The sequence below is a fragment of the Zingiber officinale genome, chromosome 9B, assembly GCF_018446385.1.
Source record: "Zingiber officinale cultivar Zhangliang chromosome 9B, Zo_v1.1, whole genome shotgun sequence".
NCBI lineage: Eukaryota > Viridiplantae > Streptophyta > Magnoliopsida > Zingiberales > Zingiberaceae > Zingiber > Zingiber officinale.
In genome coordinates, this window is record NC_056003.1 from 32371627 (window position 1) to 32388735 (window position 17109).

The following is a 17109-nucleotide window of genomic DNA, read 5'->3' on the forward strand; positions in this document are numbered from 1 at the left end:
AAAATTACACCCCCTGTCTGATTGGTGGTTGCACCAAATCAGAGCGGTACCTACTCTGATACCACTTGTTGGATCGTAAGCTTTTGATAGAGGGGGGGTGAATATCGATTTAAAAATTTTTGTAGAGTAAGTGCACAGCGGAAAAAAGAATGAACAAAAAGAAGTGACACAAGTAGGATTTTTACTTGGTTCAGAGCCTATGTCGACTTCTACTCCAACGCCCGCACACGAGGATGCTTTCGATGGACAATTCACTAGCAATTCGAAAATGTTTACAATTTAAAGTACACGAACGCTATTAAATAAAATAATACTGACAAAAATGAAGAATAAAAAAGCAGAGTGTTGTCAGCAGCATCGCAGGAGCACCAGAGATCGAATTGAGAGTTGATGTTAGAGCTTCAGCCTTGACCCTCCTTATATAGGAGGTTTAGGACGCCTGAAACTTTCAGGGCACCCTGAACATGACGTAGCCGAGCCAACCAGGGCGCTCCACGTGGCGAGTTGACGCTGAGGATAAGTTTTTGCCTCTGGGCACTCGGACCTCCGGGCGCTTGGATCCATCCCGGGCGCCCAGACCCAGCAGCTTCCTCCCTGCAAGAAAACATTAGTCCGGAGGTAAATATATAATACATATATCCTGCAAAACAAAGTGTTAGCACAGTTCAAGTTTAACAAGTAGAGTATTAATTAGATTCTATCTCTCCGAGACCGGAATCTAGTTAAGATCTCGACTTAGAGTTTCAAAATGGTTCTAAGTCGGATCGGCGCCTAAGTTCCCTTCCAAGGAACACATCCTCACAGTCACTCCCCTCTAGTGACTTACCTTCACTTACCTGCCAGACGTCCGGTCAGCCCTTCGACCCGTCTGGGCTTCGTGCTAGCTATCCGGTCAGCCCGTTGACCTAGCTAGACTTCGTGCCAAACGTCCCATCAGCCCATCGACGTGTTTGGACTTCGTACCAGCTATCCGGTCAGCCCATCGACCTAACTGGACTTCTCCTGCACACTCGATCAGAGTATTAGATGTTGGGGTTGCAAGGTTGCAAACATAGTCCCACATTGAAAACACATGGGAAAGATCATGGGTTTATAAGAGAAAAAGATATCTCCATTGGCATGGGGCCTCTTGGGGAGAGCCCAAGAGCAAAGTCATGAGGGCTTAGGCCCAAAGTGGACAATATCATACCATTGTGGAGATATCTAAATTCTTTTCGATCCTATAATTGGTATCAGAGCTCGGACTGCCAGAAGGTTTAACCGTCGACTATGCACAAGAGCTATGGTATGATTGAGTCAAGTGGGTATAATATTGACCTCGAACAAAGAAAGCGGGGACTCCTATGTTCGGATCAAGAGCACCATACACCAGGCAGGAAGTTCTAGTTGGGGCTAGGCAAGGAAGTCCTAGTAGGTTGGGTGGACCGAGGGGCAGGAAGACCTGGTGGGTCGAGAATCGGACGTAGGAAGCCTGTGGTTCTTTGTTTGAGGGGGGGATTGTTGGGGTTGCAAGGTTGCAAACATAGTCCCACATTGAAAACACATGGGAAAGATCATGGGCTTATAAGAGAAAAAGATATCTCCATTGGCATGAGGCCTTTTGGGGAGAGCCCAAGAGCAAAGCCATGAGGGCTTAGGTCCAAAGTGGACAATATCATACCATTGTGGAGATATCTAAATTCTTTTCGATCCTACATTAGATAACAATGAAACTAACTTAACCTATTTTTTTATTCATCAAAACTTGAGTTAGACCGTTAGTGCTAATCACACCAACACCCTCCACGTTAAAGGCCAAGAACCAAGGAAAAATTCTCCGGGGCAGGCCCTCCGATGCTCAAGTCAGGTACTTTTTCCCTAGAAGTACAGTGAAACGAAATGAAAAAAAGTAAAGGATGAATGTGAGAGGATGAGTGAGCGTACCTGCGTAAGGGAGAAAGCCTCCCTTTTTATATGGCAGTGGGTACTTCTGGAGTCTGACAAGTGTCAGGGAATATCGGGTGTCAAGATTTGCCTAGCGGTGAATGACACATGAAATCTTCCTATAGGCCAGAGGAGGGATCGGTGGGCAATGAGCTCTAGACCGTTAGCATATTCCATGACATGCGGTGAATATTCTCTGACAGGTGGCTACGATTCCCTGACTTGATTGTCATATAGTGCATGCCCACCCAGGTCCGTTAACCCTGGACTAGGTCCCCGTACCTGCAAACCTTGACATGTGGGCACAGACCTGCATTCCCTGGCCTATGTTTGTTGGCCCGTAAATCCAGATCTGTATGTCCAGCCTTGCATTTGCCATCCGGTAAATCTCGATAAATCTAGACCTGCACTTACTGCCCTTCCAACCGAGACCCTCGCTTTCCATTCCTTAAGTCTCGTCCTGTATGCACAGCCCTACTCCGTATTTTATCTTATAAGTCATGAACTGTACGTCATGGTCCGCATATCCTGTTCTGCATGTCTTATCCTGCAAGTCTTGACCTGTAAGCCTTAGTCTGCCTATCCTGAATTGTACGTCCTGGTCCGTATATCTTGTTCTGCATGTCTTATCCTGTAAGTCCTGACCTATAAGCCTTAGTCCGCCTATCCTGAACTGTACGTCCTTGTCTGCATATCCTGTTCTGCATGTCTTATCCTGTAAGTCCTGACCTGTAAGCCTTAGTCCGCCTATCCTGAACTGTACGTCCTGGTCTGCATATCCTATTCTGCATGTCTTATCCTGTAAGTCTTGACCTGTAAGCCTTAGTCCGCCTATCCTGAACTGTTCGTCTTGGTCTGCATATCCTGTTCTGCATGTTTTATCTTGTAAGTTCTGACCTTTAACCCTTAGTCCGCCTATCCTGAACTGTACGTCCTACCTTCTGAGTTCCTACTTGCCATGTAGGCCTAACCCCTGACTGTCACATAGGGTCGACCCTGACCGCCATGTTATCTTGACTTTTGATCACCACGTAGGCTGGACCTTTGACCCCCACGTAGGTTTGACTTCTGACCACGTCAGCTATCCAACCACTCTATCATGCACCGTATTAGTCCTCAAATAATAATTAAATAGTAAGGGGCATTTGATTTGGATTTGTAAATCGGAATAACAATGAGTTTAATTATAGGGTCAATAGGAATAAGAATAAGAATTATATTATGAGTGTTTGGTTTAAATCGACGTCAGTAATGGAAATTAAATAAATTTCGAATTTTACCCTTAGTCGTTAGTGTATTAAAAAATAATTTAACTATCTTCACTTCATATTCAATAATTGATTGATTTATTTATTAAATATGATATTTGATTAATATTTAAGAATAAATAATTATGATAAAGTTTTAAAAATAATTTTAATGAATGATTTTAGACTAGAATTTAATATCTAATATTTAATTATTATTTATTAATTTAAATATCTAACCAATCTTGCTTTCCAAGCTATCAGCTATACGTGATTTTGTTTATTTTTTTAATATTTTTTTTCTAAGTTTTAAAATTGAATAATTTTAGCAAGATTGGTCTGATAATTTTTTTTATTAATGCGAATAAATTAAGAGACACACATGAATAGAAGGCCAATATTTTTATACCTTATTTAAACATATAAATTTGCTATTTTTATTCTTTTGTTAGCTATTTTTTTCTTTAATACGTTTTCAAAAAAAAAAAGTTTGGTGACGTTTTATCATTTGTTTATCACCTCGTTTGATCACTGAGTTTGTGATTCTTAATTTGTTAGTAAAAAAATCCTAGATTTTAATTGGGGCATGCACCAGTTTAATTGGATGGATGTTTAATATTAGTCCCACATTCGTTATTTTTGAAGTAGATGAAGCTTTTATTATTGCAACAACAGCAAAGTTAAGCATGAGCTTACTTGAAGAGGATTTGATCTATAGGTTCGTACAACTGTATCTTTGAGTGTAAAGGAGACAGGCAACCACTCTGGTTGATAACGTAAGATTTCGAGATCAGAGAATGATTAATGGTTCTGGTCTCTTGGAATTCCTAGTTGCAGAGGTGTAACGCTCCAAATTTCCTCAATTATAGCCCTAAAAGTAATTTAAAAATACTATAGAAATATTCTAGGGATTTTTATGTAATTTTTGGTATTTTTACTAAACGAAGGAAGTTTCGACAAAAAAATATCCAAGCCGAGAATTGAATCCACGACTTTTGACTCGGTCAAAACCCAACTGACCAAGTGTGCAAACGGATTTGTCTGTTTAGAAAATGTAGTGAATTTATTTAAGATAGTTAACAGAATATTGGATTATAAAAGGGATAAGTTGATATTGGATTTGTCTGTTTAGAAAAGTTAGAAAAATTTATTTAAGGAGTTAACAGAATATTGGATTATAAAAGGGATAAGTTGATGTTGGATTTGTCTGTTAGAAAATGTAGCGAATTTATTTAAGATAGTTAACAGAAATATTAAGTTATAAAAAGGGAGATCTTAGGGATTATTTTCCAAAACCTAAACCTCTCCTCTCCTTTTCTCTCCCGACGGCACAGCGTCTCCGGTTTGGGCGAAGGAAAAAAGGGGGGGGGATCTAGGGTTCCTCTTCGGCGGCCGGCCAAGGGAGATTTCCGGGAGATCTTCACATGGTTGTGATCCTCTCGTCAAGGGGAAACCGTGAGCACGAAGGAGGGGTCGAAGCTTGCAATTCCCGCAATCCCTAGAAGTTTTCTTTCCGGTTGTAAGCCCAAGAACGCAAAGGTAAGTGCTTCTCACCTGCAGTAGGAGTAGTTTCAGACTTTTGTTCTTCTTGAATTCGAAGCATGAGAAGCGCTTATAGTGCAGATTTTTAATTAAGCGTATAGTGCAGATTTTAATTAAGCTTATAGTGCAGATTTTTATGTAGGCTTATAGTGCAGATTTTTAATTAAGCCTATAGTGCAGATTTTTAATTAAGCCTATAGTGCAGATTTTTAATTAAGCTTATAGTGCAGATTTTTATGTAGGCTTATAGTGCAGATTTTAATTAAGCTTATAATGCAGATTTTTATGTAAGCTTATAGTGCAGATTTTAAATAAGCCTATAGTGCATATTTTAATTAAGCTTACAGTGCAGATTTTTATGTAAGCTTATAGTGCAGATTTTAATTAAGCTTGTAGTACAGATTTCTTAGAGCTTAAAATGCACATTTCTTTAGAGCATATTTCTTAAGAGCTTATGGTGCAGATTTCTTTAAAGTTTATAGTGCAGATTTTTTGTGGAACTTGTAGTGTAAATTTTTGGTGGAATTTATAGTGCAGATTTTTGGTGGAACTTGTAGTGCAGATTTTTGGTGGAACTTATAGTGCGCGCAGTTTTTAAAGAAAAAGATTATAATGCAGTTTGGTTAAGTATTATAGTGCAGAATTTATGTTTGCATAGTATGCAGAAATAGTGTAGCATAGAATGCAGAATCTTGGTTAGTGTAGTATGCAGAATTTTGATTAGCATAGTATGCAGATTTTTATTTAAGCATTTCAAAGTTAGAATTTGCTTAAACATTTTAGTTTTTAAAGAAGCATTCTTTTATTAGAGGTATTAACAAGTATAAGAAAGATAAAGAAAAGAAAGAAAAAGGCCAAGGCCTTAAGTAGATCCCAAAGTCAAGACTTTAGGGATTTTTGGCACACAAGGTGCTTGTTAAAATGCCGAGGCATTATATATTAGAAGTATTAAAAGATAACAAGTATTTTACTTTTATCAGTGACACTGTGCTGGACTCTCAGTTGTCCTTGGGTTGAGCTCCCATAGTCGTCCCTAGGTTTAGATAACCTAGTAAATCCTACTAGATTCGGGACCAGCTATCTCGGGTCTAGTTAGGGATGCGCGCATAGCAAGTACAGTTGTCGGGTCCATCAGCAGTTCGATTATTATTTTTATCTATTATGAAAATAGTTTTCAAAACTTCACAAATCAGTTTTAGATTTATCTTAATCACATGCATATTCTAGTTTTGTGAGTTAGATAGCGCTTACTAAGCAATTTTGCTTATAGTTGCATTTCCTCTTACTGCAGATAAAGGAAAGGAAAAGTTATAGCAAAGGAAGGCGACAAGAAGGTGAGGATGGATGTGTGATGCCTGGACTATAGAAGCCTTGGGACCTAGCATTTAAAGAAGAAGTAATTAAGATAATAAGATATTTTACTTTGAAGAGGCTAGTACCCGACTTCCGAGGTTGTCGTTAAATAAATCCAAGAGTCCAATTCCGAGGTCTTGGCCCTGGTAGACCGAGGTCTGCTCTTTTAGAATTGGTGGCTCGCTACCCCAACCTATTAGGGAACGCGCATAAGATGGTATTATGTCTGGGCCCAAGAGAAGTTGATTATTATTTTGAAGTATTATAAGTATAAGTTTTTGAACAAGTAAAATAAGTTTCACTTAAGTATAAAAGTATTAAAGTATAAGTTTTAAACAAGAGGAATAAAAGAATAAGTTTTTAAGAAAGTGAAATAAGATTCAGAAAGTGTTTAAAATTCAGTAAGTTTAGTTCTCTATGCTAGCATGATTGTATAGATTTGCTTTACATGTTTAGCCCTTCAGTATGTTTCTTTTATTAGTAGATGAGCATGAGTAGTTTTCCTTTTGAGCATTCAGTTTTAGTTTTCAGTATATTCATATGCATATCGAGATTTTGTGAGTTAGATAGCGCTTACTAAGCAATTTTGCTTATAGTTGCATTTCCTCTTACTGGAGATAAAGGAAAGGAAAAGTTATAGCAAAGGAAGGCAACAAGAAGGTGTGGATGGATGTCTGATGCCTGGACTATAGAAGCCTTGTGGCCTAGCATAAGAATTTATTAAGATTGTCATTTATTAAGAATGTATTAGATGAGTCATTTAGTCTTCCGCTGCTAGTTAATTGTATGTTTTGAGTTCTCCGAGAGTTTTAGGAATTACTATCAACATGTGAACAAGGATAGTTAAGTAAAGGTAGTAGTCCAGTAGCGCTCTTCCCTCACAGACCAGTAGTGAGGAGGGTGGGGTGTTACAAGTTGGTATCAGAGCAGTTCCTATTCTCCAGCATCACACATCAGCACCATCTTTGTCGTCTTCAAGTAAGAAAGTATTTAAGTTTTCCTTTTATGCTTTCTTTATTATTTCCAGTATGGAGTAATTGCTTATATGCACTTTAGTAAGATAGAAGTTTTGTTTCTCTTATATTCATATACATAAGTATGTTTAGAAAGGATAGAGAAGATATCAAGCCTTCCAAGGAACCCTAATGGGTACGATGCGATATGAATAATAGAGGACCAAGAAGTTAAGAGACTAAGGAACAAAGAGTACCATTAGTGAAAGTCATTTAGAACCAGAAGCACGAGGAAGTTACTTAGGAGCGTGAGGACAGTATGAGACAAAGATATCCAGAATTATTCTAAGTTCGAGGACAAACTTTTTATAAGGTAGGGAGAATTGTAATGCCCTAAATTTCCTCAATTAGAGTCCTAAAAGTAATTTAAAAATTCTATAGAAATATTCTAGGGATTTTTAGAAATTTTTAGAGTATTTTTATGTAATTTTTGGAGGTCGTTTGATATTTTTACTAAACGAAGGAAGTTTCGACAAAAAAATGTCCAAGCCGAGAATTGAATCCACGACCTTTGACTCGGTCAAAACCCAGCTGACCAGGTGTGCAAACGGATTTGTCTAATTAGAAAAGGTAGCGAATTTATTTAAGATAGTTAACAGAATATTGGATTATAAAAGGGATAAGTTGATGTTGGATTTGTCTGTTTAGAAAAGTTAGAAAAATTTATTTAAGGAGTTAACAGAATATTGGATTATAAAAGGGATAAGTTGATGTTGGATTTGTTTGTTAGAAAAGGTAGCGAATTTATTTAAGATAGTTAACAGAAATATTAAGTTATAAAAAGGGAGAACCTAGGGATTATTTTCCAAAACCTAAACCTCTCCTCTCCTTTTCTCTCCCGACGGCACAGCGTCTCCTGTTTGGGTGAAGGAAAAAGGGGGGGATCTAGGGTTCCTCTCCGGCGGCCGACCAAGGGAGATTTCCGGGAGATCTTCACATGGTTATGATCCTCTCGTCAAGGGGAAACCGTGAGCACGAAGGAGGGGTCGAAGCTTGCAATTCCCGCAACCCCTAGAAGTTTTCTTTCCGGTTGTAAGCCCAAGAACGCAAAGGTAAGTGCTTCTCACCTGCAGTAGAAGTAGTTTCGGACCTTTGTTCTTCTTGAATTCGAAGCATGAGAAGCGCTTATAGTGCAGATTTTTAATTAAGCGTATAGTGCAGATTTTAATTAAGCTTATAGTGCAGATTTTTATGTAGGCTTATAGTGCAGATTTTAATTAAGCTTATAGTGCAGATTTTTAATTAAGCCTATAGTGCAGATTTTTAATTAAGTCTATAGTGCAGATTTTTATGTAAGCTTATAGTGCAGATTTTAATTAAGTTTGTAGTACAGATTTCTTAGAGCTTAAAATGCACATTTCTTTAGAGCAGATTTCTTAAGAGCTTATGGTGCAGATTTCTTTAAAGTTTATAGTGCAGATTTTTTGTGGAACTTGTAGTGTAAATTTTTGGTGGAATTTATAGTGCAGATTTTTGGTGGAACTTGTAGTGCAGATTTTTGGTGGAACTTATAGTGCACGCAGTTTTTAAAGAAAAATATTATAATGCAGTTTGGTTAAGTATTATAGTGCAGAATTTATGTTTACATAGTATGCAGAAATAGTGTAGCATAGAATGCAGAATCTTGGTTAGTGTAGTATGCAGAATTTTGATTAGCATAGTATGCAGATTTTTGTTTAAGCATTTCAAAGTTAGAATTTGCTTAAATATTTCAGTTTTTAAAGAATCATTCTTTTATTAGAGGTATTAACAAGTATAAGAAAGATAAAGAAAAGAAAGAAAAAGGCCAAGGCCTTAAGTAGATCCCAAAGTCAAGACTTTAGGGATTTTTGGCACACAAGGTGCTTGTTAAAATGCCGAGACATTATATATTAGAAGTATTAAAAGATAACAAGTATTTTACTTTTATCAGTGGCACTGTGCTGGACTCTCAGTTGTCCTTGAGTTGGGCTCCCATAGTCGTCCCTAGGTTTAGATAACCTAGTAAATCCTACTAGATTCGGGACCAGCTATCTCGGGTCTAGTTAGGGATGCGCGCATAGCAAGTACAGTTGTCGGGTCCATCAGCAGTTTGATTATTATTTTTATCTATTATGAATATAGTTTTTAAAACTTCACAAATCAGTTTTAGATTTATCTTATTCATATGCATATTCGAGTTTTATGAGTTAGATAGCGCTTACTAAGCAATTTTGCTTATAGTTGCATTTCCTCTTACTGCAGATAAAGAAAAGGAAAAGTTATAGCAAAGGAAGGCGACAAGAAGGTTTGGATGGATGTGTGATGCCTGGACTATAGAAGCCTTGGGACCTAGCATAAGAATTTATTAAGATTGCCATTTATTAAGAATGTATTAGATGAGTCATTTAGTCTTCCGCTGCTAGTTAATTGTATGTTTTGAGTTCTCCGAGAGTTTTAGGAATTACTATCAACATATGAACAAAGATAGTTAAGTAAAAGTAGTAGTCTAGTAGCGCTCCGTCCTCACAGACCAGTAGTGAGGATGATGGGGTGTTACAAGAGGATTGTTCTCAGCAGATCAACGCATCAATATTTTTATTTTATTTCATTTTGCATCCGATTTAATACTCTTACATTTTTTAAATTTGTCCCCTTAGTCGTTAATGTATTAAAAAATAATTTAACTATCTTCACTTCATATTCAATAATTGATTGATTTATTTATTAAATATGATATTTGATTAATATTTAAGAATAAATAATTATGAAAAAGTTTTAAAAATAATTTTAATGAATGATTTTAGATTAGAATTTAATATCTAATATTTAATTATTATTTATTAATTTAAATTTCTAACCAATCTTGCTTTCCAAGCTATCAGCTATACGTGATTTTGTTTATTTTTTTTAATTTTCTTTCCAAGTTCTAAAATTGAATAATTTTAGCAAGATCGGTCCAATAAATTTTTTTTATTAATTATGCGAATAAATTAAGAGGCGCACATGAATAGAAGGCCAATATTTTTATACCCTATTTAAACATATAAATTTGCTATTTTTATTCTTTTGTCAGCTATTTTTTTTTTCTTAATACATTTTCAAAAAAAAATTTGGTGACGTTTTATCATTTGTTTATCACCTCGTTAGATCATTGAGTTTGTGATTTTTAATTTGTTAGTAAAAAAATCCTGGATTTTAATTGGGGCATGAGCCAGTTTAATTGGATGGATGCTTAATATTAGTCTCACATATGATAATTTTGAGTTAGATGAAGCTTTTATTATTGCAGCGGCAACAAAGTTAAGCACGACCTTACTTGAACAGGATTTGTTCTATAGGCTCGTATAATTGTATCCTTGAGTGTAAAGGAGACAGGCAACCACTCTGGTTGATGACGTAAGATCTCGAGATCAGAGCATTATTAACGATTTTGATCCCTTGGGATTCCTAGCTATAGAGGATTGTTCGGGTGGTCTTGAGATTGTCTGACAAACATCAATATTTTTGTTTTATTTTTTTTCGTCCAGTTTAGCAAGCTTATATTTTTTAAATTTGTCCTCAAATAATAATTAAATAGTAAGGGGCAGTTGATTCGGATTTGTAAATCGAAATAGCAATGAGTTTAATTATAGGGTCAATATGAATATGAACAAGAATTATATTATGCGTGTTTGGTTTAAATCAATATTAGTAATAAGAATTAAATACATTTCGAATTTTACCCTTAGCTGTTAATATATTAAAAAATAATTTAAGTACCTTCACTTCATATTCAATAATGGATTGATTTATTTATTAAATACGATATTTGATTAATATTTAAGAATAAATAATTATGAAAAATTTTTAAAAATAATTTTAATGAATGATTTTAGATTAGAATTTAATATCTAATATTTAATTATTATTTATTAATTTCAATTTCTAACAAATCCTGCTTTCCAAGCTATCAGCTATATGTGATTTTGTTTATTTTTTTTTAAAGTTTTTTTCCAAATTCTAAAATTGAATAATTTTAGCAAGTTCGGTCCGATAAAAATGTTTGTTTAATCATGCGAATAAATTAAGAGGCACACATGAATAGAAGGCCAATATTTTTATACTCTATTTAAACATGTAAATTTGCTATTTTTATTCTTTTGTCAGTTATTTTTTTCTTAATACATTAAAAAAAAAAAAAGTTTGGTGACGTTTTATCATTTGTTTATCACCTCGTTTGATCACTTAGTTTGTGATTCTTAATTTGTTAATAAAAAAAATCCTAGATTTTAATTGGGGCATGTGCCAGTTTAATTGGATGGGCGCTTAATATTAGTCTCACATCCGTTATTTTTGAAGTAGATGAAGCTTTTATTATTGCAATGGTAGCAAAGTTAAGCACGAGCTTACTTGAACAAGATTTGATCTATAGGCTCGTACAACTGTATCCTTAAGTGTAAAGGAGACAGGAAACAACTTTGGTTGATGACGTCAGATCTCAAGATCAAAGAATGATTAATGGTTCTGGTCTCTTGGGATTCCTAGCTGCAGAGGATTGTTTTCATCAACACATCAATATTTTTATTTTATTTCATTTTGCATCCGGTTTAATACTCTTACATTTTTTAAATTTATCCTCAAATAATAATTAAACAGTAAAGAACATTTGATTCGGATTTGTAAATAATAGCAGTTTAATTATAGGGTCAATAGGAATAAGAAATTTCGAATTTTACTCTTAGTTGTTAATGTATTAAAAAAATAATTTATCTTCACTTCATATTCAATAATTGATTGATTTATTTATTAAATACGATATTTGATTAATATTTAAGAATAAATAATTATGAAATTTTTTTAAAAATAATTTTAATGAATGATTTTAGATTAGATATTAATATCTAATATTTAATTATTATTTATTAATTTCAATTTCTAACCAATCCTACTTTCCAAGCTATTAACTATACATGATTTTGTTTTTTTTTAAAATTTTTTTTTTCCAAGTTCTAAAATTGAATAATTTTAGCAAGATCGGTCTTGTAAGATACCGAAAATGGGCGAATCACCATAAGGGAAATTTCCAGAATTTTTAGGATTTTTTCGGAGATCGTATAACTTCGGTTACGGGGATAAAAATTGGGCTCCGGGAAACCCTGTTTAGGCTACACTGTTTTAAAGAGGAAAAGTCAAAATTTTCCCTTTTCTTTTATTTCTTTTTCTTTTTCTATTTCTCTTTTCTTTCCACCGTTTTCTCCTCCCGCGTGTCATGCCCTAACCTCCTCGCCGAGTCGTTTCTCCCCTCACGCCCTCACCGCTCCTTCTCCCAAATCGGTGTCGCCCTCCTCGCGTCACTTCCTCTCCTTCTCCTGACGCTGAGAAGTGCCGATCTTCCCTCTCCCATCGCATCGCCTCATCGACGTTGCACGGAGCAGTGTTGACCCTCGTTGGAGTGACTGAGTCTCATCCGCTATGCCCTAGCACTGTCGCCGGCCACCAGGTCCGACCCAGTGTCACCGTCGCCTGTGCCTTAGCACCGCCGCCGACCACTGCGGACCCATGATCGGTTGTTGGCATCCTGAAATCGACACCGCCGGTCCGTGCCCTCTCCCCCGATCACTGTCGATCTCACGCCTCAGCGTCGGTTGTTGATCACCAGAGAGGACCGAGCCACCAACAAGCCCTAGTCTCGCCCTCTTCTGATCTTCTGCCCTAACGCCGCTATCGATGCCAACAACCACCACCAGTCCCCTTCTGATTCTTCACTGTCGATCGAGGGTTTCTGGTGGTCAGATTGAGGTAGGTTCTCCTTCAAGATTGAGGTAGGTTCTCCTTCAAGATCTTGTTTTAGGCGTGTGGGTGTTGTGTTGATGAGTTGGAAAGTTAAAAACAAGGTTAGGCAGTGGTGTATCTTCTTGTCCAGCAGCTGCTTACCTTGAATTTGCAATAGTCGGCATCCCCTCATTCCAGCAGCAAACGGTCCTTCATCAGCAGCAATCAACGGCTGTGAATTGAGGTATGGTGTAGGGAAATTTGATACAAATTGGTTATGTGTGAATTATGTTTAGGTTTATGTGTTGATTAGGATTTTTGCCCTAATTTAGGGTTAGAGATTTTATTTAGCTATTTATAAGAATTTAGCTATATATATATGTATGTATTGTTTGATGTAGGACTTTGACGCGAGACGAGCATCTCGACGTTGGATTTGGATCGGATTGGATTTTCTATTGGAGGCGGGTACTTTGACTTATCTTTTTAGATATGTCATTTGATATGCATAGTAGTTTTTAACAAATAGTAATAATTATGTTTCTTATCTGCATCAGTTTGTCACTACCGGATACCTAATACATGCTTGTTTTACTTACTTGTTATGCATTCCATGTTAGTACCCACCTGATTTGATATGCTTATAGAGGTAGTGACATAACCATGCCTTATTATGTCCAGGACCTAGGTTCTTATACCTTATCTGACCAGTGTACCTAGACCATTGATTTGATTCATTTATCCTATGGTAGACATTATGTAGAGATGGATAGGATCAAGATATTTTCATGCTTAGTGTCATGCACCATCTCGCATGATTGCATGTTGTGTGATAGTCGACTCTATTATTATTGAGCACATCGCCAGTTACATAGATCTGCACACACTACCACTCATAGGTTAGTGGTATGTCAGGCAGGGTGTGTGGCAGTTCTGCTATTAGGCTCCGCTGGTCCGGTGACTCAGCGTGGTAGCCGGCAAACAGTTCTGCTCTGTTAGGCTCTGCTGGTCTGGTGATGCAGCGTGGTAGCCGGCAGACAGTTTTGCTCTGTTTGGCTCCGTTGGTCCGCTCATGGGTAGTGTGACGTAGCGTGGTAGCCTACAGGGATCCCTCCTCTGGACTTGGTCAGGGAGATGAGAGCATTGCGCTCCCCCACTTATGATTTGGGGTAGGATGATAGGTGTACTCCGACAGCATCCCGTCCACTCGGTCACTCGGGAGCAGTGATGGCAGAGTGCACCGTTGTCACAACCCTACCCACTCGGTCTCACCATCGTGTGTGAGATGGCTGACTGGAAATAGGAGTGACCAAGACATGCCATTGGCATCATACGCATTGTTGCATTTATTACTTGTGTTTGCTGCACTTATTTGCTGCATATTTGGTGGATGCATATGTTTGACATGCATACAGGATTTATGATACTCTCAGTCTGATGACCTTGTTATCTTTATACCAGGTCATGGTTAGTACAGTTCTTCTCCTGTTTATTTTAGTTTACATTTATCATTCCTATATCAGGAGACTGTACGTATAATTATTGCTATTGGTTATTTCTTACTATGCATGTCAGTAGTTACCTGCTGAGGAGTTGACTGACCCCGTTGTTATTACTATTTTCAGGTTGAGGTTGTCCGGAGGGTTCCAATCGCTAGTCCCCCTGCAGATCGCAAGGATGTGTGTTTCTATCTTTTGGTTTTCTTATTATACTGTACTAGTCTATGTTTTCAGACTTGTTCTGGATTTGGCACTTGGATCTTGTGTGATCCTTTATTTGTCGATGGGTTTTCTTTTTATATATATTTAGATATGTTCTGCTACATGCCTGCTTGGGCGGCAGAAGAGGTGAGTTGCTTTTATTTGCATCGATGTGATTTATGTTTTATTGGTGTAGTTGAGTAGGATATAAGTTTTGAGCTTTATGGGTGTAGTTGAGTAGGAATATTGGGATGATTTCTGTATCATTGTTTTAAGTTGGTTTGTTTACTATCATACTGCGTGGTTGTTGCTTATTTTTATTGTTATTGTTTCAACCGTGTTTGCCGAGGTATCTGGATGGTTGTAGGAAGTTTTAGATTATCACCCGTACAGGGGAGATGTTGCTGAAATTTGTTCTGGCAGGGACTACCTGGGGCGTGACAGTTTATTTGGTATCAGAGCTAAGTTTCGGATACTTGGTTTTTGTATTTTGGTTTTACGTGTTAATTTGATACCAATATTTTTGGTATCAGAGCCCGCTTTGCGAGTCAAACTGGGTACTTTTGGATTTGTACGGATTTCCGTTATGTTCATGTTTCGAAATTCCGTTTTGGATTTGTACGGATTTCCGTCGATTTTCTTGTATGGGATTCCGAGGTTATGAGGGTGACTGGATAGCGATGGAACATCTCCAGACAGTAAATAGGTATAAAAGTAATTTTATAATTTTTTTTATACTTGTAGTAATATCCGAGTTATAACTTAACATAAATGATAAGATCTACACGAGTAGCTTGGAGACGTGGTGCTGGATGGCCACGTAAGAGGACTTTGAAATCTCTGAACTTGCCAGAGATGCCTACTGGGGTTGAGCCTGTCGGTCAGGGACAGACTCAGGATACTGCAGGTGCGTCAGGCTCTCAAACCCCGATGGCTTCTTTAGAGGTACCTACCTCGGCTACACCCACTGTACCCACCCCTATCGTATTTACAGTACCACCAGGGGTACCACTGGCATACCCGGCACCTGCTCCGGTCGAGCCTACGGCGTACCAGGCACCACCACCCCTAGTGCCTATAGTGTACCCAGCACCCGCACCAGCGGTACCGGTTGCTACATTTTCGGTACCACCACCTACCGTACCTCCAGCCGCGGTCACCCATCTCGACCCTGCAGTAGCACCAGTGGTATATGCCCCAGTTTATGCAGTAGTACCGGGAGTACCTCCCCCAGTATATCCAGCGATACTACCTGTACCACCAGCTCCGGGGATTCCGCTAGTTCCCGCGATGATCCCTACCCACCTCACAGATATTGTCGCGGCACGAGCCCGAATCCCAGCATTGGCAGAGTCGATGAAGAGTTGATTCACACTCTTCCGAGGAGAGACTGATCCGAGTGTGGCCCAGTCCTGGATAGAGACTATCGAGCAGACCTTCTTCTACATGGCTTGCTCCGAGTGGGAGAAAGCAGAGCTGGCTACTTTCTATTTACGGGATGAGGCCGACACCTGGTGGGTTACACAATATTCCATCATAGGCAAGCAGAATATCACCTGGGCCAGATTCAGAGAGGCTTTTGAGAGCCGTTACTTCTCACGGGCATATCAGATGACTTGCCGGCAGGATTTTCTGAGTCTATGACAGAACAACCGCTCGGTAACAGAGTACAATGCCTAGTTTAATCGGTTGGCTAGATTTTGTCTAGAACTAGTTGCTGAGGACAGTTCTCGTATGCAACAGTTTATTCAGGGACTTGATGGACATCTACAAGTAAAGCTTGCCGATTTTGGGAACTCTTCCTACATAGAGACACTAGACAGAGCCCTGATGATAGAGTTAGCTCACCAGAGAGCGTACCTGGACAAGAAAAAGAAATAGACAGAATGGACATCTGGATAAATCCAGCAGTCACAGGCTACACAGCAACAGAGTGGTCACGGTCAGCCAGGTCAGGGTACTTCTGGGGCATCCGGTCGGCCTCAGAAGTCAGGGCGATCTACATCAAGATGTTTCCAATCTTCTCAGCAGAACTGGAAACAGCCCGCCAGCGACATTCGCTGCACCAGATGTGGGTCCAGAGACCACATCACCTCAGCCTGCTCCCTGGGACATTCAGTTTGCTATTAATGCAAACTGCCTGGGCACCTGAGCCAAGATTGTTTGCTGAAGGCACAACATATTGCTTCCGGAGTTTTTGGTCATGGAGTTCAGTTCAGTCAGTCTGGGACTCATCGAGGAGGGCGGAGAGCCCAATCTTCGCATAGCCAGCAGAGGATAGCTCCCCCTGCAGCTGCTGCTTATGGCATATATGGGCAGGAGCACCCCAATGCCCTCATGGTACCACAAAGTTCTATCGTGGGACCCTAGTATCAACTGTAGCCTCAGCCCCTAGTCCAGTATTTGCAGCCCCAGCCATTGTTTCAGAACCAGACATAGTCTCAGCTACCAGTACAGTATTGTTGGTGCGGTTAGCACTAACGATTTAACCCAGGTTTTGATGAATGACAAATAGGTTAAGTTAGGTTTATTGTTGATCTAACACTCTGATCGAGTGTGCAGGATAAGTCCAGACAGGTCGACGAGCTGACCGGATGTCTGGCACGAAGCCCAGCTAGG

At 38.5% G+C, this 17109-nt stretch overlaps 1 pseudogene; it reads left to right on the plus strand.

Annotated features, from left to right (window-relative positions):
- Positions 1-10345: 10345 nt before the first annotated feature.
- LOC122026009 lies at positions 10346-10534 on the plus strand (annotated as a pseudogene).
- The last annotated feature ends 6575 nt before the right edge of the window (positions 10535-17109 follow it).